Source organism: Camelus dromedarius, chromosome 22 (genome assembly GCF_036321535.1).
Source record: "Camelus dromedarius isolate mCamDro1 chromosome 22, mCamDro1.pat, whole genome shotgun sequence".
NCBI classification, from domain to species: domain Eukaryota; kingdom Metazoa; phylum Chordata; class Mammalia; order Artiodactyla; family Camelidae; genus Camelus; species Camelus dromedarius.
The window spans coordinates 20,749,248-20,772,875 of record NC_087457.1 but is presented as its reverse complement, the minus strand read 5'-3'; the positions used below and the strand labels follow the sequence as shown (position 1 = coordinate 20,772,875).

The window sequence follows — 23,628 nt, the reverse complement described above, 5'->3', positions numbered from 1 at the left end:
ACCATGGCCTTGCTGTGCATTCACAATGGCACCTCTGTCCACAAGGACTGGCAGACCTTGTTTCCTTTCTGCTTCAATGTTGCACATGTTTAATAGAGAGTTTCATTTTTCACATTGCCCATGTTTCTTATTGCTCTAAAGGCGTCCTGGATTATATTACATTGTTATTTTATTACATATGTTATCTATACAACATTACATAATGTATGATAGCACTCACATGATGGTGTTCATATAATTCTACCCCTTTTGTACATAATATTGTTCACTGCTACTCTGTTTACTATGGTGAGGGAGAGGATTTCAGGGTGAATTTCGTAGTATTCCATCTCAAGTTCAGAATCTGATCCTCATTCTTAAACGCACAGCAAGGTTATTTTCTGAGTCTCTGCAAGAAGAATTGAGTCCTGGGGAATTTCCCTAACTGCCCAAACTCATGAGAATCTGATACAGTTTCTTAATTTAATATTTGAGAGTCTGTCTGGCATTAAATAGATTAGCCATGGGATTATTTTTCTACAGATTCTAAGAACACCAATGAGCTGAGAAAATTCAAGTTACTCTTCTTATTATTACCTCATTCATATAAATAGCCTATGTGCCTGGATATAATCATGGAGTTAGGTTCCCCCCCCCCCAGATTTTTTTGATCTTTTTTAGTTATTAGACTCAACAATTGCTGTGGGCCAAGGTATTATCACAATCCTATTTATAGTATTTCTTTTCTCAATTCTGCAGAAGCAACATTCAGGGTTCAGTCTTTTTAGATAGATTATGCAGTAATTAAACAGTGGCTCAAATTCACTAGCTGATGCTTGAGGTCCAATGTTACAGTTTTACTCCAGAGGAAGTTGGCAACATGTAGAGAATTGTAGTTAAACTGGTCTCTCGGTATCAGAAAAGTGTCTGCCATGTGGTCCTTTTTGATGTTTTCTTAATATGGATCTTCATTCCAGCTGCTGCCAGTGGCTATATACAAGATGTGCTTGGCAACAGCGTACTGCAGATGGTGGTCCCTGAATCTGCTTTTTAGTAGCAAGAGCATCTGGAGTTGTATGTTTTCCTTATTAACATCTTCTTAGCATCTATATACCATCTTTGGTCTACTATTGTAATGGTTCCTAGTTCCATAGAGATTCATTCATTTGGAATGTTCCTTATTACTAGTTGTGTGCTCCCCTTCCTTTTCATTTTTCACCCTATTTACAACTACTCTAACTTTGAAAAAAAAAATTCACTCCAATAAGTGTGTGTATTGTGTGTGCATTAGAACTTCAGATGGTGCAAGTATGTACATTTTTTGTATTTATTAGGTAAGCTGACTTACCTTTTCTAACATAACTTTGTATGATGGACCTTGTCAGTTCTGATTCCCCAAGAGATGGTTGTCATTGCTTAAGAAATAGTGCAGTATCTTTCATTGCATATGCTTCAAAACATTGCCAAGATAAAGCTTGATGGAGTTTTTAACTCCACCAGCTACTATTTTTCTTGCTACTGCAGTATCAAGGATAGTCTTTGCTTAATTAATCCCTCTGGTTGTTCTTACTCATCTTTCATTGTGGACTATATGAGAGAGTAAATGAATGAATGAATGCATTTAGGTTATGGGAAGTTTAAAAGCATAATTTAAGATTTGTATTGCTTTTACGTGTTGCTGTTAGAAAAATTAACTCATTTCATTGTTAGCAATTTAATTTTCTCTTAAATATTTAACTATATTTTAATAAATTACTATATCTGTGATTTTATTAGATGTTTACAAATATTAAATTCCACTTTTTACCTAGGAGATATACTAAAATGATTCAAGATTTATATTTTTTTATTTATAAACCCCCAACAAATATACAAGAAGCCTCATAGAAAGTCCAGTAATTTTACTAACAGAGAATCTTGGTTTGACTGACGGCTCCCCCTATTAGCTGTTGAACTAACATGTCATTTAAGGATTTTAGCCTCAAGTTTTGTTTCTGAAGCTGGCTGAGTGAGCATGGGTCTAAAGCCTTTCATGGTGTTTGGTCTATTGTGCAAGATTAATATTCTAATATCCTAGAGTTCACTTCTTATAAGCATATATTTCCTGGAAAATGTAATGTTTCATGGAAAACTACTGCAATGAATTATGTATCTTTCCTATTTTTATCTTTAATTCCATTACTTTCAAAGATCTAAAGCTTTTGCATGGAAATTACTTAATCTTTGGACAAAAACTGCTTTGAAACTAACATTAAACTACATTTCATTTGGGGTAATAAATATGAAGATTGATTTGTTCTAATCTTCTTGTTATAATTTAAAATACATTTCTTTTTATGCTTTTGGGAAAATCATAGCATAATAGTCCATATTTGTATTAGTTTTCACAATAAATTTGTCTGAGCCCTTAATTTATACCAATGCATGGGCTGACTCAAAGGCTGCCGGTCAGCACAATGCAAATGCAAAAAAAAAAAAAAAATAGAGCCTTCAATTTCCTCACACCATTATATCTAATATAAATCTTATGTAAAGGATCCTTAAATTTTTTATAAATTAATAACAGATTCATACATAAAGTGAGCAGAGAAGAAAAATTAAGCATTTTATATTATGTAGCATTTTATAAAATTAAGCATTATGCAAGATGCATTACTGAATTGACTTAGTGTTGTTATGGAAAACACACTTCCTGACTATTGTATCAGAGTTTGTCACAGCTAATAATTTAGAATGCTCATATAATTTATAAAGGCATGGACATAGACACTGTATTATTTGTCATCTAACTGTTTTTAGAGAGAATATCTGTCTCGATACCAAAAGCTATTTTTGTATGAAATTTAACGTGAGAATAATGCTTGTCTTATCATTTGTTATTAACAAGTGAAGATTGGAATATGTATTTCAAATGTATATGTTTGTTGCACCTAATTTACTTGAACTGTGTCTCCAGTTAGGATAAAGTAATTAAGTAGAGTTTGTAGTTTACCTAGACAATACCATGATTATTTTAACTAGAGAGAGTAAGCGTCTGTTTACCATATGCTGAAGAATAAATGTTTTTGCTTGCCGTGAAAGAGTGTATAGAGCTAAGATTTCCTGATGATGTAACATTACTGTTTATACCAATAAAATGAAATAAGTGCTGAGGCTTGTTAAAATTAAAAGTTTTGTTTAAAAATAATAATAAATTCTCATGCAGTTGTAAGAAATAATACAGAGACAGTCCCTGTATCCTCTACCCATTCCTTCCAAGGGCAGCATCTTATAAATCTGTAAACATCTCACCAGGGTATTGACATTGACACAATCATGATCCAGAACTTTTCCATTAAAACAGGCATCAGTTACACTGCATTTCTATAGCTGCACCTGTTTCTCTTGTGCTCACATCCCCTCCTTAACCCCCTATCTTTTCTGTATTTCAATAGTTTTATCACCTCAAGAATGTTACATAAATGGAATCTTATAATAGCTGACCTTTGGAATTGAAATTTTTTATCCAGCATAATTCTCTGGCGATTCACCCAAAGTTCTTGTGTGTATCAGTAACTTGTTCTTTCTAACTGATAAATAGGATTCAGTGGTATAAGATGCATCACAGCTTGTTTAATGAGTTACCCATTGAGGGTAACCTGAGCTGTTTCCAGTTTTCACTAGTATTAACATGACAGCTATAATAAAACATTACTGTACAGATTTGTGTGTGAATGTAAATTTTCATTTCTCTGGGATAAGTACTCAAGAGTGCAATTGCTTGGTTGTATGATAGTTGCATATTAAGCTTTGTAAGAAACTACCAAATTGCTTCCCAGAGTGGCTTTACCATTTTACATTCCCACCTGCAATGTATGAAAGTCTATGTCTTCCCCATTCTTGACAGCATTTGGTGTTCACACTTAGTATGTAGACTTTCCTAGTAGGTATGAAGTGAGATCTCATTGTGGTTTTAATTTGCATCGTAGATAATGATGCTGTGCTCACATGCTGTGTGCATATCCTTGTCAATAAAATGTCTGTCCATGGGTTTTGCACAGTTTGTAATTAGATTGTTTATTTCTATCTGGTGAGTTTGAGTTCTTCATATATGCTTTACACTTAGTCCTTTGTCAGATAATGTGATTTACAAATATTTCTACCAGGCTGTGGCTATTATTCATACTCTTAACAGGGTCTTTCACAGAACAAAAGCTTCTGATTTTGGTGAGGTCCAATTTATCAATTTTCCTTTATGGATTGTGTTTTTGTTGTCAAGTTATTGCCTTGTTGGTATCATGAAGATTCCTGTCTTTAAATTTTTTTTTCTTTTACATTTTATGTTTGTCTGCAATCCATTTGGTATTAATTTTTGTGTAAAGTGTGAGATTAGGTCAAGGTTGTTAAAAATTAATTTTTTTAACTTAACCCATGGATGTTCGGTTGCCTGAGCACCATTTGTTGAAAAGGCTTTCTTTTCTCCACTTGAATTGCCTTTTACCATTTTCAAAGAAATCAGTTGGACATATTTGTGTAGATCTATTTCTGGGTTCTCTGTTATGTTCAGTTGATCTATTTGTGTGTCGCTCCACCAGTACCACACAGGTTTGGATACTGTAACTATATAATAAATTGAAATCATTTAGACTGATTGCTCCCACTTACTCTTCTATGTCAAAACTTGTCCTAATATCTTGCCTTGCACGTATATTTTAGAATATTCTTGTCTGTATCTACAAAAGTCTCGCTGGAATAATGATAAGAATTGTGCTAAACCTGTGTATTAATCGAGGGAGAATTTACATCTTTACCAGTTTATAAACATGGTATATCTTTCCATTTATGTATTTCCATTTGATGTCCATGCATACATTGCTAGTCCATTGAAGTAGTGTTTTTTAAATGTTTATCTTACAGCCGATGACTTTGCTGAAGATTGCAGGATACAGTATTTTGGTGCTATGATATTTATTTTTGGTAAACCCCTTAAAATTTTCTACAAAGACAGTCGTATCATCAGTAAATAGGGAGAATTTTATTTCTTTTCTCATCCATAGAAATATATTTCCTTGTTTTTAGTATTGCACTAGCTAGAGTGTCCAGCATTATCTTAAATAACAATGTGAGAGTGGACATCCTTACAATGTTCCATATATTAGGAGAAAAATGATCTTTCACCATGATGCATAAGCTGCAGGTTTTGTACTATAGATATGGTTTATCAGGTACCTTATGTTGTCCATAAACTGCTATTTCTCTGAGAGTTATAATCATAAATGTATGTTGAATTTTGTCAGTTTTTTTCTGCATTAATCAATATGGTCATGTTATTGTTCTTCTGTACTTGATCTTGTGGATTACTTTGATTTTCAAAAATGGAACAAGCCTTAGATTTCTGCAATAATCCTTTCCTCGCTCAGGGCATGCATGTCTAAATCTATTTGCAAGTATTTTGTTAAGGATAGTTGGGTCTATATTTATTAGACATATAAATCTGTTTTTTTCCCTCTTTTTTTAACTGTATTTGATTTTGGCATCAGGGTAATATCAGCATCATAAAATAAATTGGGTAGTGTTTGCTCTTCTATTTTCTGGTAGAAATCTTGTAAAATTCATACTAATTTTTCTTTGCATGTCCAGTAAAACTTTGCCAGTGACCCCACTGCACATGGATATTCCTTTTTAAAAGTTTTAAAATTATGAATTCAATTTCCTTAATATTTATAACACTGTTAAGATAATTTTATCTACATCAGATGAGATGTGCTGGGCTATTCATTTTAACAGTTTGTATATGTGTGGATAATGTTATATTATATAATTATATTATTCAGCGTATTCTCTTTTTTTTACCCTTTTTTTTGTCTGTAAGGTTGGTAGTGATATACTGTCTTTCATTCCTGATACTGGTCGTTTGTATCTTCTTTCTCCCTTTATCAATTTTTCTAGAGGTTTGTCAATTTTGTTGATACTTTCAAAGAATCAGCTTTTTCAAAATTGATTTTTGTCTTTCTATTTTCAATTCCATTCATTTTTTCTCTTATCTGTATTATTTCTGTTCTGCTTTATGAGGTTGAAAACCTCATGTTCTCCTTTTCTAGGTTCTTGAGTTTTCTAGGTTCTGAGTCTAGGTTTTTGATGTGATGGTTGTTTCTCTTTCCTAATAGATGCATTTGGTGCCATAAATTTCCCTTTCAACACAGCTTGGCTGTGTCTCACAGATTTTGATGCATCGTACTTTCATTTTCATTCAGCTCTTGGGACTTCACCTTTGCCCGAGGGATTATTTGGAAGTGCCATTTTGATTCCAAATGTTTGAAGGTTTTCCTCTTAATTTTTCTCTCATCGATTTCTATTAGATTTCACCATTGTCAGAGCATACATTATTCTCTAAAATTACAATTTCTTTAAAGTTGGTGAAGTTTGTGTTCCGATTCAGGATATTGCTTAATTAATTGGGTATCTGTTCTATGGGGATGTGAAAGGGACCTATATCTGGTTGTTGCTGGTCATGTGTCACATAGGTGTCAATAGATTCTTTTTTTTGATGGTGTTCAGTTCTCATTGGCTGATCTTTTGTCTAGTTGTTTTATTAATTATTAAGAGAATGGTATTGAAATCCTCAAAAATAATTGTGGATTCTGTATTTCTATTTTTCACTTATCTCAGTTTTAGTTTCACATATTTTTATCTCTGTTGTTTTCTGTACACATATTTAAGACTGCTTTGTCTATGGCGTCAGTTGATCCATTTATTCTGATATAATTCTCCTTTTCATCTCTGATAATTTTCCATGTCTGAAGTCTTCTTTAGCTGATACAAATATAGCCACTCCCACTTTCTTTTCAGTAATGTTTGTATAATACGTCTTTTCTACCCTTTTACTTTTAACCTGCCCATACTGTAATTTCAGTGAGTTTCTGGTAGACTGCACAGTTTGCATAATTTTTTTAATCTACTCTACCCATCTTGTCTTCTAATTGGTGTATTTAGACAATTTACATTTAATGAAATTATTAATTTATTTGGACTAACATTTATTGTTTTATTTTTTTGTTCCCTCCATTATTTACTTTCCTGTTTTCATCTTCCTACTTTTCTGTGGGCTTTTGATTTTCTTTTCACTTTAAAATTTTATTTTGACTTACCTATAATGTCTTTGTACCTCTGTATGTAGTATTTTTGGTGGTTGCTCTTGGTAATGCATTATGTGAGCGTAAGTGTTTCCAGTATACTTGTGTTGTTGTTTGGCTAGTTATAGTGAAATATAGAAAGCTTACTTCTCTTCACTTCCTTCTAGCTGCCCCCATTTATAATGTAACGGACTTCACTATTTTCTCTATGTGCATTTAGAGTCATATTATATGAGGTTATAATTTTTAATTCAATGATCATACATGATTTGGAAACCTGAAGTGAGAAGCCTATTGTATTTACCCATATTTTTGCTTACTATTTTTCTTCCTTTTCCTGATGTTCCTGAGGTTGCCTAAAGTTTTCTCTCTTGCAAAAATAACTTTTCATTCATTATTTTATTTATTTTTAAAAAGCTTCTTTAGTCATTGTTATAGAGTAGTTCTGATGTTGACAAATTATTTTCCCTTTATCAGAGACTGTCTTCATTTCCCTTTCTTTGTTGAAGGATAGTTATAAGCTTCTGAACTGAGAGAGTTTTGGTTTTTGTCTCTCAGCACGTCAACATTTTTGTGCTACTGTTTTCTGCCCTGTGTACTTTCTGATCCACTGTCACTTGCATCATCACTGTCCTATAAGTAAGAAGTAACTTTTCTCTTGCTGCTTTAACTTTTTTTGGTTTTAGTTTTCAGAAGTTTGGATGAGCTGTGTCTTGGTGTGAATTTTTTAAGGTTTTTCAGTTACATGATTCAGCATCTTGAATCTGTAGGGGTTTTTTTTGTTGTTGTTTTTTTGGGTTTTTTGGGGTCAATTTTGAGAAGTTTTTAGGCATTAAAAATCTATTTTAAGTTCCACTCTCTCCTTTCCATCAAGGACTCAGGACTCTAATGGCATAAGTGTTTTATATTTTATCATAATTCCACAGATCTCTGGGCTTTGTTCTTATTTTCTTTTCAGTGTGTTTTTTCTGTGTTGATTAGAGTTAGTAATTTCTGTTGTTCTGTATTTGAGTTCAGAGATTCCTTCATTTGACCACTTCATTCTGCTGCTAAGCCCTTGCATTGAATCTTTAGTTCAGTTATTGCAAGTTTTAGTTCTAAAATTTCCATTTGGTTCTTCTTTATAACTTCCATTTCTCTTCAGATTCTTTCTTTTATTCATTTGTAAGCATATACATACATACTCAGTTGAGGACTTTTATGATTGTTACCTCAGAATCTGTGTCAGGTTATTCTGGCATCTCTATCATCTCAGTGTTGGTATTGTTCTTTTTTATTCAGTTTTACATCTTACTGTTCTTGATGTGATGAATACACTCTATTGAATCCTGAACATTTGGGGTCTTATGTTATGAGACTATGGATTGTATTTAAACTTCCTTATTTAGCTAGCTTCCTTTGACACTATCCTGTCAGGAAAAGAGTGTGTGTCAGGGAGGGGGCTGCCTTGTTACTTCCAGGTGGAGATAAATGTCCTGGTTCCTCACCAAGCTTCTGTTTACGCCTGAGAGGTGATCTTATTTCCACCAGGTGTTTGTATAAGGCCTGACTCCCCTTAAGTCTCCTCTGACTCAGCCTCATTGAGGAAGGGTAGGGAGTCCTCACCCTGTTGGACAGGATGGAAGTCTAGCCTCCGCACATAGTCTCTCTAGACTCTATGTGTGAAGGGGGAGAAAGATGGGGAGGGAGGGACTTGTTCCTACCTGTGGTAAGTACCTGGGGCTCTTGGCCTTCTCCAGTAACACCCAGCACAGAGGGGAGGAGTTGGTATTTGTCATAACAATCTGCTGTGTGTGGAAGTCTGGGCTCCCTACTTGGCCTTTGCTGCCCTGGGTGAGAGTAACACCACGGTGTTTTGTTTTGTCTTGTTTTTCTTGTGATTTTGACTGGACTTGAGAAATTATTGCCTAAAATTTTCTCTCTTGCTAGGCTGACCCTTTCCTGGTCTTTGGATATAGAGAGAAAGATTTTGTGGGAATTCTTCTGTCTGCAGCTGTTTTACATACATACGTGTTTGTGTGTGTGTGTATATATATACATACATACATACATACATATATATATATATATATATAAAATTTAGATGCAAAATGTCAAGTAATGAAATTTTTAAAAAGAACTGGAAATTAAAAGAATATTTGAGGTAAGATAGTGTTCATGCCAGTGATATTTGAAAGTATTGCATTTTATATTAAAGCAATGTCTTGGATTTTAATGAAGAGCTTTGAAATGGCAAGGTCAAAGAGAATAGAATAGTCAACCTGCAGTGTTAAAGGTCAGCTTCATCTCTCTGAGTCATGCTTTTACAAAATATTATTACAGGATTTGAGGCAGCATTTGCAATTTTCAGCAACTTCTCTTGAAAAGTGGCTGTAACAGCTTTGCCTTGAATGATTTGAACAGCATCAAGTAGACCCAGATAATTCTTTCATGTATTCCAGGATTGCTTTTTCAGTGCCTATTCAATAATCCATATTTAGAAGGATTTTCCTCTTTATATTTTTAAATTTGTAGTGCCTCTTTGTTTGCATTGCAATTGTCAACACAGCAGTGAGAGAGAATGCTCCTAATCTTAATCCCTTAAACAACAGCAAATCAATTTTTCTGAAAAATAATAATATAATATAACAAAAATCAGGGAATTAGCAGGTCGCATCAGACTGAAAATTCCTATAAAACTTATTAAAAATCTTAAATCAGTATTTCTCAAACAGTTTCTCATTAAAAAAAAAAAAAGATTTTTCCCTTTATCAAAAGTATAATGGCTAGAGGCAGAGAGCCCACGGGGGGATCCAGGTCCCTCAATCTTGACGTCAGGAAACAGCTCACCATCCCACTAGGCAGGGGTTAATCCTTAGCATCTATAAAACTCTGCAGAGGACAGTTTGTAAAAGTCCTCTGTCTTAATTATCTGTTGTCTTCTGAGATTTACAAAAATTCTTTTCGGATTAAAGTATTGTAAAAAAGAAAATAAAAATGACTCCTTTCAAAGTTTATTATAATACCATTGCAGTCAGAAAAAATGTTTTTTTCCTGACAAGTAATAGGCTAAGAGTTTTGTGATGGAGAATATAGTGTAGATATAATTACAGTTATGGTTTTCTAATCATTCATTGTTTCGGTACTACAGTGATATTTTATTTCTCAGAGATTTTTGTAAAGATTTTAATATATTAACTATAGCTGAAAATTTTTGTTTCACTCTCTTGAGATATCTCATGGAATTATATTTTATACTTTTTCCAGATTTATTAAGGTATAATTGGCACACGAAGTGGTATATATTAAAGGTGTAGAGTGTAATAATTTGATATTTTATATACTGTGAAATAATTATCACAAGAAAGTTTGTTACCGCACATGTTTACCTTTTATGTGTGTGAGAGTGTGTGTGTGTCTGTGTTTGTGCTGAGAACGTGTAAGATCAACTCTCTTGGCAAAATTCAGGTATACAATACATTATTGTTAACTATAGTCACCATGATGCACATTAGACCCAGAACTTTACATAATATTTGTCTTCCTATGATTTATTTCACTTTGTATATGACCCAAAAGTTTTACTCATGTTGCTGCAAATGGCAAGATTTTCTTTTTTATGGGTGAATACCATTTCATTTACATATGCATATGTGTATAACATGTATATAATCTAGGAGGTTGACACTATATAGTCTTACATATAGATCTTTATTTTGAGTTTATTTTTGTATAAGATGTTAGAGAATGTTCTAATTTCATTCTTTTATTCTCCTCTCTCCTTACATTTCAGAACACTGACTTTTCCATGAAATTTGTAACGAGTTGCATTATTTCACATGCCTGTCTGCTGGAAGCCTTTCATTACTTCTCTAAATCAACATTAAATCATACTATTTACTATCTTATCATTATACACAATAGGTTTTCTATTTTGCGTTTATTACACTTTAATGATTCATGAATTATCAGGATATGAATATATCTGGTATTTTACCAGGGAGGGAAGGAGAAAAGGAGAGAGGAAAGGAAGGATGGAAGGAAGGAGAAAAGAAGCAAAATCGAATATTAATTGTGTATTTACTGAAAATGTTATTTTTTAATTAGCAATGCCATTTGAAAGTCTAGGGAGATAGAATTCGTAGTCAGAAAAATTCTGGAACACGTGATACTGCCAAAAGAATGTTTACATATGTGCAGTTATGATTTCTAAATCAAATGGTAAAAGTTAGTAGTACTAATAACTAGGAAAGATCTAGGGTAGTAAAAGCAATCATTACTTCTGAGTTTGTCTAGGCTGGTCCTGAAAACTAAACCAGCTCATGTACATTTCCCCACAGGCCTTCCTTATTCAGCAAATCCAGTAAGTGTATGCTCTTTTTCTTAAAGCTTTCTTTTTTATATAAGGACTCTTTTACATTATGCAGACAAATAACTCAAGATAAATGTGTTTTCTTTATAGTTTCCAATTACAGTATTTCACTTTGCTTTGCACCAATGAGTGCCTGAGACATCTGTGACACACTTGAAGCTGAAATTCAAAATGAGATTTTCAGTGTTTAAATTAAGTAGTCTGAAGTTGCCTGCAAGACAATTTCCATCAAGGGAAGTAACATAGCCTAACTAAGTCTTGCCTATTAAATCAACTAAGTAAATATAAAATATACTTTATATAGATATTATAAAAGTTATATATAGATATATATGTCCTGTCTTTTTATTAGCATATAAAATCAGCATACAAATAGTCTAACAGATGCAAATTATCAAACTAAAAATCAAACTGGTCTTATTGCTTGAAATGAAATACTTATTCCATAAACACTTATTTAATCTGATATTTCTGGATGAAACATTAATCTTACCTACTTTTCTATGTTTTGGATTATTTCCTACTGATAGATTTCATATAGAGTTGTGTTTTCTCATCTTTGAAATTTTGAATTAACTTTCTATTAAAACCATATGAGTTTTAAGCCTCTGCAGTTACATGTATATATGGGAAGTCTGAGTAATTAAAAATGTCCATATGGTTTGCATAATTGAGAGACTGCCAATAATCAAAATCTTGTTTTACTTTATGAAAACAAGATTAAAATTTTCTTGGTTAAAAAAAGTCTTAGTTCATACATTTCCAACCAAAATTCTTAAAATATTTCATTATAGACATCTGAGTTCTAAATAAACTCTTCAAATTCAGCTATGTTAATTAAAATTTTAAATGCTTAAAGCAACTTTGTTACAAAGACTTCAGAGTGCTATACAAATATCAGTTCAAACGGTGCAGTCAATCTATAAAAGACATTATAAAGTGGAAACATGTATCAGGAACATCTACTGGCCATTTGATTAAATCTGGAAAGAATTGCATTTAAATATGAAGCAACTAGTCCTTTCTTCTAAGAGAATTAAAATAAAATATTCAAAAAATTTTAACAAAGAAAGGAAGAATAAAACATATTCACAGGGGAAGGAATGATAGTTTACTGGTCTTGTACAAACACTCCAGCCAGGGCCTCGGGAGGAAGTTTGCATTTATTGTCGGTGTGCCAATCACATGTGTTTTCTATGGTCTCTCTGCTAAGTGAGGTCTGACCTATCTATGTTGAGCAGAACTTCAGGGCTGTTGATCATTTTGGTAGCTGTCAGAAAGCTGAAGAAAGAATAAAGAATACACACGAGAAGATAAAAATACTGAAGAAAATATTAGAACTCCTGAAGAATAGTGGATGTAGAGGGTAAAGCTAAAATACCCTAAAATCAAAATAAAGAAAAAAATGAATAAACATCTGTAGACAAAGCTGAAATTTAAAAAGTTGAAATGTAAACAAAGATTTTGTTGTAAATAATAATTTGGGGCAATTGTGAATAGCAATAAATAGTAATGATTAGATGTGGTTACTAGTCATTCTTGTGCTAAGGTGTAACATACATTGTGCCTGTGAAGATTTATTTGTATTACTTTTGTAATATTTCAACCATCTTTGAGAGAACTGAAAACAGACAAACAAAAAAATAAGATTAAGAAGTTCAAGAGTCAAATTAGTGGATAATATAATGTAAAAAATGTTGGAGTTATTACAGGTTCAAATCATAAGCCATTCAGTACAGTTTAATGGGCTGGATTCTAACGTAGAATGTAAATGTGCAAAATACAGTAAGATTAATATGATCTGTACAGTGGTGACACTGGAAAGGATTTTTAACAGCAAATAAAGAAACATGCTTTCAGCAAATCACATTTGATGCTCAGTCCTCTGAATTGTGAAGCAGAAAATAAACCATTGTTCTGTAATCATATTGAGGATGAGAAGGGTACATGCTTTCTATCACTGTGGAAACTAATGCTAGTCATTTCAGCGTAATGGTTGGACTTTGAATTCAGTAAAATCAATATTCAGTGTTCTTAATTCCAATAAATTTATAATAGCACATACTAATTAAGCCTACATTGGAAGTTTATCAGAAATGGACATTGAATCCACATTTCTCAAAAGCAAGTCTACCTTTGTTGTAAATTGGGGTGATATAGAAATGGGTGGTTTAGATTTTGTTTTCATCAAGCATTATAGTTGCCATTATATTAAGAAATAATTAAAAACATCCAACTTCTGTATCACATGAGCAAGAAAGGGAATAAATAATTGAAAATATTACGTCTTTATGCTCACTAGATTCACAAAGGAGATTAAATAGCTTAGACTAATAGCAAAAGTACAAGGAGACAAAAAACAACTCGTATGGAATGAAAATTGAAAAGAAAATTGATAAAAGGTATGGAGAAAACATATCAACAATTTTAAATGAAGAAGAATTTACCAAAAGCTGTTTCTTATTTCTTAGCAATCAAAGCAATGAGTGGAATAAGATGAGTTATGTAACTCATATTATCCAGTTATTAGGGTATTTGTGTATGTTTAAGAACTTAGATGGATTTTGTTGTTGTTGGTTTATTGTTCGTTTGTTTGTTTTCACTTTGGCTCACTTGTGAAACTTTCTAGCTTTCCATTTCCATTTAACTTCTGAATTAATTTGAGTGCATGGTAGATCTTGTTTTTCATTTTATGAGTTTGACCATAAACTGTTTCTATTCTTTTCTCGAACATTGTAAGTATTTGTTCTTGGTCTGTTTCTGAGTTTCTCAGGCTGCCATGGGGTTGAAAGCAAATGTGCTGGTAAATGTTTAATATTAAATTATTGGTAACATTATCATGCAGTTGGATCAGAAGAGCCAGTAGATTGTTAGCACTAAGACATAAGGGACTTTATTCTAAACCTGAAGTTAACAAAATGCACATTTGAGGCATCCAGTGGCTTTCTTTCTGATAGATTTCTTATTAAAGAGTTTTAAACCCACAACACTTTTGACTAAATTCTGTCCAGTTTCAGTATATTCTTGATTATATGTAGCAGCACTGGGCTGCTTCCTAAACTATTTATTGAGAAGGATGCTCTTACTGATTTTATTTATTTCTAGTTCCTCATAGACATATACTTTTATAAATAAAATACAGTAAATTTGTATGGCAAAGTCAAATTTACATAAAAGTTTCAAGCTAGTATTTAGTCCCAATTTCTATGTTTACCTTATTGTTTGTCATTAACCAATCACTCCCAGACTTTGAAAACCAATAGCATTCTTGAACTACGTGTAAATAGTATTACGTAAAACAATGAAACAAACTGTTTCATAAATAACAAGTGATGAAGAAATGATTTCCTTTCTGCAAAAACAGTTTTGTAGGAAGACCCCCTGATAGTAAGATTACTGTAAACATACTACAGGAAGCCACTCTCATTCTCAATGCAACCCTGTTTTCTGAGTATCTCTGAGTCCCTTTTCTTGAATAGCTTTGACTTCTCAGGACTAATGCTTCCACAAGCAGCTCCTTAGATTCACCCAATTTTCTATTCTTCACTGTTGTTCAATACTGATTCTCAATTCCCCAACATTTGGGAAGAATGCCATATAGTCCAAATCATGGCTGAACATTTCTGATATGATGGTAAATTTCTTAATGACAGGCATCTCTTTAAACTGCTTTTCTCAGTATAATCAATTCTTTATTCCCCTAAAATAAAAGTCCAATGAGGGCAGGACATGTGTGTGATCTTAACTCACTGCTGTATCTACACTGCCTAGCGAAGAGTCTAGCACATGCCAAGCATTGTCTACAGAACAACTGATACAAAAAGATGGGGCTCAAGGAGGACACCGAGCAGATTCAACAAGTAATAGCAAATGTATGATGGGAAATTTGACAGTATGATAAAAATCTAAAAACCTAAAAAAGCCAATTCAAAATTCAAACAAAAACTAAAACTTATAGCAGATGTGTGAACAATATAAAGGGGCATAATTTTAAACAATTATTTGACTATATAAAAAGAAGTCATTGGCTTTTAATTCTAGAAACATTTTCCTTTAAGTGGACCAGGAAAATTGACACTGAAGTAGTAAAGGAGAATGTATCTATAGAGCACCTGACTCAACGTTAAAGCAGTTTTATATATATTTTAATAATATAATTTATCTTCATTGTTTTTCAACTTTTTCTGCTGACATGTGGATGAAGAACACAAAGTTTTGTTACGGTTGCAAAAAGAATGTAAATGTTACTGATCATGATGGTGCAGTAAAAATGTAGCTGGCAGAATATATGAGTAAATTGAGGGAGGAAATAAATGTAAGGATTACAGGATTAAGGATCAAAAGCCACATATATATATATGTATTTCTTTTCAATGTTGAAAAATAATAAATAGATCAACAAAAGTAATAATCATTGCAGAAATAATTGAGGAGAGGAAGAGTGATGATAAAAGTGAGATATCAATACTTGATGAATAAAAAACTGAATTATCAGTCTGCTGTCATGACCACCAGAGGGATTCAAAGTTGACCCACTTAAATTCTATAAAGAAAAGAATATATGCCTCACTGCATAGAATTACTGAAGGAGGAAATTGTGTTTCACTTTGGGCCATTCTTGCCAGTTGCATTAAAAGCTAAGTCAAACAATCTTAGGTCAATATTCAACTATCTTACACATTAGAAATACATTTCCAGCAACCCTCATTTTCATGTCTCGGAAATCTCAGGCAGACTTTCATAATGTGAACTCAGAAACAGGTTGAGCGTGGAGTGAGATTTCTCCCTATGTCCTTGGCTTTATAATCTTCTTGAGGAATTTCAATCAGCCAGCATGATTCTGAGAATAAATATTTAAAAAAAAATAAACTAAAAAAACATGGCACACCCCCACACTCCTTCCATAACCCTCACCTGTGTTGACATCATTGGTGACCTGAAAACAGAATAATACACATGCTATTTTTTTTCTCATAATAATACTTTATGCATGGCATGTAAGCACTTTTGCATCCATTTTTTAATTTAGTTTTCAGTAAGCTATAAGATGCATATTGTTCTCTGCAATTTACAAAACAGGAAATTGAGACCCATACAGACTAAATGATATACATCATGCCACTAAGCTAACAAATTGCCAAATGTGCTACCAAATTTTGCCTGTAATAAAATTTTCCTTTTAGAATATTATTAATATACCTCTTTCAATAAGGATGGAAAAAATGCCTACTGTAAAAATGTAGCAAAACTTTATAAGGCATAATTTTGATACATAATAACATGGAATTTTATTTTTGAATCCAGATAAGGGAGTCATTAATATCCATTAAAAATTTTACCATTTTTTGACCAATATGGGCAAAATTTTAAACAAGTAAAAATTTTACTTCTTGGCTCAGCCTTTCTTAGTCTCAGTCATCTGGGGCCTCACCTTGCTTCCTGGCTACTCAGACTCCATGGGTGCCTCTGTGGTCTCTAGATAATTTCAAGTACTCTCCCATTCTCCAAACATGCCTTTACCATGTTTTTCTTTATTTTCCTAATATAATGAGATTATTTATTCAGAGTATGGAAGTTCTGTGTTGAAGTTAAACACTAAATGGAAGTTAAATACAGTTTTTTTTTTTTTAAACATAGGACAACAATTGCTCAATCTTAAAAATACCTTCATCTCTAATTCAATTTCTTGATATATTACTTTTCACACCAAATATCCATTTTAAAAAGAGGCCTTCTGGAAATACATTTAGTCATTTTGTATAAAAGGGTGTGTGTGTGTTTTAATTACAAGACTTGATCTAAAGCCAGCTCCTCTGCTTACTCTATGAACATGCTATAAAATCTCAAGTAGTTTTAGAACTTTCACAGAAACTGCCTTTTCTAACTCACAGGGTTTTCTGGTGAGAAAATTAAATAGCATATTGGAAAGTTCTTTGCAAACTGTAAAATAAATAAGCATGTTTCCATTATTGCAAAGAAGTGATTATGAGAATGAGGTTTTCTTATATTGAAGTAAGTCAGGGAAAGATTTAGACTTTGACAATCAGGGCAGGCAGTTAAAAGTCCTGTGAGTCACATTGGCCAGCCTAGAGCCACTCCATCCCTTGATTATGTGTGCAATGCGGTGCGAGCACATTCATGAACTCTTATTTCCGCCAAAGATTGGAAGCAGTTTATCAGCACCTTCTTTTAGATTTTAAAGTATGTTCTCACCCTATTCCCCCAAGAAAAAAGTAAACAAACAAAATGTGTCTTTAATAAAACCACTTTATTCTTGAGGAGCTATTCAAAAGTGCTAAGCCTAGATCCGAATCAAAGGAACTAAAATTCCATGGGAGATGTCAACTAATTTACTTACACTGATTTTCTTGTTAAGCAGTGTGATGATTTCTATGACAGCATTCACATTTTCCTGAGTCAATAATGCTTTATTTCTTTTTTGCTATTTTCAGGAATTATGAGAGTATAATTTTTTTACTCAAATATGCATTAATCATTCTAAAATATTTGATTTTAAAATAGTTACCTGATCGCTTCTTGGCCTTTTGGCTAAGATCAAGTGTAAAACAGTCACCTGATTGTCTCATTCCTATTTTCCAGTAATTTTCTTGTATATGTTTTACAGCTAGAAAAATTATAATGTACTTATGCTATTTCTGAAACATTCGTATTCTATTACAATAAACTGAATTTTTATTAAAGACTTCCATTACAATGTAATTTTGGTACTTATATGGCTGAAAACTTGTATTTTTATTTAAATTAAGTATGAACACTTGTGAAGAATTATGTAATGTTCTTCTTTTCATTAATATCAAAGGGTCCAATGAATCAAGTGTTATTTCTTTGAAATTTGCTAAAATCATAGAAAAATTCTACTTCAGGGCATTGTAAAAACACTCTTGTATTAATGAAAAAGATACGAATAGTAGGATAATTTTGTAATATCTTCAAGTGCCCCATTAAGCACAATTTTCTAAAATATTATTAAATGAGCTCAGAAATGAATAAAATTGATTTTCTCGTAGTTTTTTTCCAATTTTGAGTGTCTAATTTAATCAGCATTTCTAGGAACAATAATTTCAAAGTAGGTTGTCAGTTATATTAAATTTTCCAATTTCAATTTTGTGATCACAATTTCATAAGTATTTTATTGTAACAATTGTTATGAAATGCTTCAGATACTATCCTAGGTATTTATTTACCTACCTCTTCACATACTGATTAGAAGGCACTCCCTCCATTTACAAAGCGTGCCTTTGGTTCAACACTTTTGAGCATGACTGTCCATACTGATTGTCGTCCATTATTGTTTGTTAATTATAAACCATGCTGGTACACATAGCATTGGTTTGAGGTGGCGTATCACACATTCTTTTTCCTGCTCTTCTTAAATCTGTCTTTAATTCCATGACTCATTATACTCTTGAGGCGGTTTATAAGTTTATTAAGTAGTATGTGAAGTGATGATGGCCTTTTTAAAAGTTGTTTAAATTGATGTGAGACAGGTTTCAAAGCTTTATAGGTAAAAACCCTCAGGCCTCATCCTTGGTTTACATAATCAGAATCTCTGAGGATGGGACCCAGGAATCCAACTTGAACTCCCTAGAGAGTTCTTATGCACACTCATATACGAGAAGTGCCAATTTAAGGGCATGAGGACCAGCGTGTCACAAATATATAACCTAGCTAAGCTAAATAACTACAAAATTAGAAGTTGATAATAGTTTAGGAATATAAAATCAATTTTTGGTTTAAAAGGTTTCTGTACGTGTGTGTGTGTTTCTGTGTGCTATGCTGCTTTTTGTTTGGTTTGATTTTTTTCATTTTTGGTCTCCTAAAATCCATGTGCAAGTCCCATTAAATATCTAAGGTTGAAAACATTTATCCAATATTAAAAATAGCAGTCTTAGGAACCCAACTTTTGAGAAACGTATAAATTCAAATCATGTTATTTTCATGGGTTATGAATTGAGAAAAAAGACTAGATTAAATACCTAATAACAGTAGGAGTAAAAATGAGTCTTACTGGAGAAAAGTAGATGATGTTTTCACTCATTTAATGCACTTTCATTGTAAATTTACAAAGTTCTGGGAGTCTAGATACATCAGAGAACAAAAGAGACCAAAGGAAATACTATTCCCTAGGGCTTATGATCTATCATGAAGATAAATGTATGGATGGATTTGTAAGATAGATTCTGTGTTTAGTATACAGGTGTGTTCTCATAAGGTTGCAAAGGACAATTAAGCAAGTAGATAAAAAGACATGTGATTTTAGTGCTCCAGGAAAAAAGATATGGCAGAGAGAGGTGTTGTGGGCATTATCTTTAAGACGTTTAAGAACTTAAAGACTGAGTGAAATCTAAGGAATCAACATTACCAACACGAATTAGAAAAATACTTAACCTAGCATTGTAATATAATGACAGTGAGAGATATAACACATTTTACCGTGTACTTGTGAAACATCCATTTAGCTTGAAAAAGATTATTGCATTCAACAGGATCCATTAGGGCAATTCACTTACAATGGGCATCTTAATAACAGGAAATAATTTTTTTAACAGAGATAGCAGAAAAAGATAAAAGCAACAAAATTTTTGAGTTTAGTGAATATTGAACTAAGTATTATCATTAGGCTTAAAAAGTAAGGGTAACTGCAATAAGAGAGGTGAGCTAATAATGTGTTCTAGAATTCCTTCGAATTATCCATGCCCTTTGTGGATTAACACAAAGTGATAATATCTAAGAGACTTCAGTGCAATATCATTGAAGCATATTTTCATATTATTATGTTGCTCTGGTCAGTCATACTGTCTCATGCTACCTTATAAACTGGAGGAAAATTGTTGATAAAAATGCTAACATTAAAATGGTAATTAATAGCAAGCATTTACCATTAATAGTAAGAATTTGGTCTATTTTTAATGGATTGGTTTGATGCAAACTGTAATAATTCTAAATTTAACTTAAAATCCTGAAATAAAGCTTGATTTTTGCAGCTTACAATAAGAGCTTAACATCTAGGTTGTAAATGCCATTTATTTGTTATGGTTTTACTTTTCTCATCCAATGCGTCTTATTAAATGCTACTCACTTAAGTAATACATCAAACGATAAAAATTCTCTCTTGTAGTCTATATTCATCAAGCTTTCAAATGTCAAACACTCCTCAGATTCAACTATTTTAATGAAAATTATGTCATCCTTGCAGTTGTGGCTGAGTATTCTGCATGTCATGTACGCGTCCTTAGTGGGCTTTTTAATATGCACCTAGGTACTTATTGAATACATTAGCCTCTGTGAGAGATTTCCACCATGGTTGGCTGTAATATTTGATTAAAATGAATAGCTCAAGAAAATGAAGCTGAGTAAAAGGTTAGGTTAGTCACTAAGATGCTCACTGTTATGCACTTTAAAGTTAATGCAGAGTATGTGTTTTTACCTGGTGACTAGGTGAATTATTTAAACAGAACAGCTGCAAAAGGCAAGGCCTGGCAGCTTTTATGCTGAGATTACCTATTTAAATTGGAAATGCAGTTCATTTGAATATTTCACCAATTTTGCATCCGTATGAATTAGATATTCATACACATACGTACACATACCCGTCGATCCAAAAGGAAACACACATAATTATAATAGCTACTGTTTATAAGATACAAACTATGCCCCAGACTGTGTACTAGACCCTTTACATACATTATCTTTAACCACCCCCTCACCCCCAAAAATACCAGGGAATATGAACTATTGTTTGAATTTTATGGTAGAGGTAAGTGAGACTTGGTTTCTCAATATTGAGTCAAGATTTAAGTGGGGTCTAGAGACCACAGTGCATGGTATTCTTTCCGTTACTACCTATTAGTGTCAATTCGAATTTGATAATACCATACAGCATGTCATCCTTTTCTGTGAGTTGATTTTTGAATGTCAGCTCTAAGCTTGGCACTGGCTTGGTGGCAAGAATGTATATTCAATTTTGAACAAGTGATGCATGCCTCTGCCTTTGGGGACAGTGCAGTATATCTTTACTCATTACTCTCTTTCCTTGTGCACCTCCCTCCTGTCAGTGTATTTCAACTTTAGATCTTGTGGTCACATGGTTTATTAAACAAACAGTGTGTACAGCTGATGCTTCCAATCAAAAATAACAAATGCAGTCATTCTCTTTGTGTCCTTGAATTGCAATGATTTATCTTTCATAGTTTTCCTCACTCTATGATGTCTGAATAGCCCTTAAATTGTTTTTCTCAATTTTCACTTCTTTTAATTTATTATATATTATGTCTATATGTCTTCTACAGGGAAAGCTTTGCTTCAGTCTCTGCACTTCCCTGTGACTATGTCTTTGTAGTACTGGTTCTTTCTTCCAACGCAGAGCTCAGCTCTCTGCCTCAGAGAATCTGCTTGACTGTCCAAACTGAATGGTATCCCCGTACACCCTGTGCTGGTCATGCCCATACCAAATGTTATGTGTTTGTTTATTTTCCATAGTACGGATCACTGAAATTATTTTTCAGAATTTTTTATCTTCTTAATTGTTTTCTGACTTTAGGCTATAAATTTCATGAGAAGAAGGACCTTGTTTGTCTTATTCACTGTAATAAGGCTAACTCCTCGAACAGAACCTGACATACAGTAGTCACTAAAAATGATTGTTGAGGAAATCTGACCTAGGACTTGGCATCATATAAACATAGATCTAGACTGATTCCGCAGGTTGTGTGGAAGACACAGGCTTGCTGTCTTCAAGGAGCAGAAGGAAGATGGGCAGCTACAGCTTACACAGCAAGGGCCAGGGTTATGCAAAAAGAGATCAAATGTCTGATGGGTTATTTGCTGTGACTTAACAAACAGCTGTTCATGTGAATGTAAATATAACTATCACACAGATGAGATGACTAGACTGCTCATAATGCAGACTTGCCTTCACCCTCATTCAAAGTTACCTGCTTAGCTTTCATTGAAGAGAGAAATCTTGGTGAAATGCTAATGATTGAGATATTGTTCTAAAAAATAATACTGAAATGTTCTAATGTATTAAAAGGTAAACTTGCAAACTTTAATACCTAACCACTATAAGTAGCAAATTACTTGACATATGTCACAGCTGTGCAGTACAATATGGTTGGAAATCACAGGCTTGAAAATCACTAACTTGAAGGCTTTGATATGGTCACATATACAGAATCTTAAAGCAGAACTGCTTCAACATTTCCATCATAGTTAATTCTATACTTCATCTGTTTTTCAAATGTGCAAATCAGCCATAACATAGGCAGGTGTGATTCTCAACATAAGAGTATATTAAAAGCAAATTAGTCTCCTTGCCACATTTGCTATTCTGTGGAAGAGGGTGTATTATTTAAATAGCCAATGATGTGTACATTGAGGTATATAAAAAACAGGTCATGTGTCAAAATAATTTTTTTACTCCAGCAATAGTCTGATGGAATGTTATATGTTCATTTAACTTTAAATCTTAATGGAATATGTGTGAGAAAAAATAATAGTTTCCTGGGGAGGCTATGTAAAGCAGTAGTAACTCACATCATAGATTTAAAATAGTGTTGTAACTTGCAAAGCTTGTATACATTCAGCTAAGCTGTACTATATCCGTCAGCCTTCAGTCAGAAAAACAGAATCCATGTTATCTATTTCAACGGAGGGGATTTTACACGAGGAACTAATGACAGGAGAAAGGGGGAAGGTGAGGCAACCCAAAGTCAACACTTGCAGGCAGCCCTTATCAGATGCGGGGCTGGGGAGAAGGAAAGGAGGTCGTAGAGCCAGGAGCCAGCGCTCCCTAGAGGGAAAAGAGGAGAGGGGACACTTGAGGGTTTAGGCTGCTGGGCCCACCAGGTCTCACCTTCAATCATGGAGGAGAGGCCACTGGCCAGATCTGAAGTCCAAGGATTTAAATCTGTGGGCAGAACTGCCCTATAGCACCATGGAAGAGGTCCTCTTGCCCTCCGTCTCCCATCAGTGTCTCCTGTTAACCAAAACTCACTTCACTGTTGGCAGAGAAAACCTAGACAATGCCATTTTCCGATTTCAGCTCCTTGACATATGAGCAGAGCAAGGTAAAAATAAGGCGTGGATCTGAGAGCAAACAGGGAAAGGACTGGCACGCATGTCAGTTATAAAGATTTAAATGCAGAATTGGAGAAAGAACAAGCC

At 33.3% G+C, this 23,628-nt stretch overlaps 1 pseudogene; it reads left to right on the top strand.

Moving 5' to 3' along the window:
• The first annotated feature begins 17,971 nt into the window (after positions 1–17,971).
• On the top strand, positions 17,972–18,120 carry LOC116149272 (U2 spliceosomal RNA; annotated as a pseudogene).
• Positions 18,121–23,628: the final 5,508 nt, after the last annotated feature.